The following is a 387-nucleotide window of genomic DNA, read 5'->3' on the forward strand; positions in this document are numbered from 1 at the left end:
GCTGTGCCGCCAAACCTTGGACAGCTCCGGCTCTCCGGCGGTGAGCCGAGCTCTCCCTGCCGGCCGGCACGCACCGACCCTCGGGGAACTCCTGTCCCCAGGTTTGACACCCGCAGCCCAGCAGCTACAGGCTGCACTCCCTTCCTGGCCTTCAGTCGTAACGGTACGAATTATTTCCTCAGAAGGCCGCCAGCCCTCACTTAAAGGAACGGGAAAGACAAGCCCCAACGCGTGTCAACGCTCCAAGCAGAAAACCCCCCGACAGGCAGAAGGTACTCGCGGGCATCGCTCAGTGGCTGTGCAAAGCCGTGGCGAGGATGCGAACGCAGGCGCGCTCACAAAGCCGGGTCCGGCAGTGGCTGGGGGTCCACCAACTCTGAGCTGGTG

The sequence above is a fragment of the Buceros rhinoceros genome, unplaced genomic scaffold, assembly GCF_000710305.1.
Source record: "Buceros rhinoceros silvestris isolate BGI_N320 unplaced genomic scaffold, ASM71030v1 scaffold20239, whole genome shotgun sequence".
Lineage (NCBI taxonomy): Eukaryota > Metazoa > Chordata > Aves > Bucerotiformes > Bucerotidae > Buceros > Buceros rhinoceros.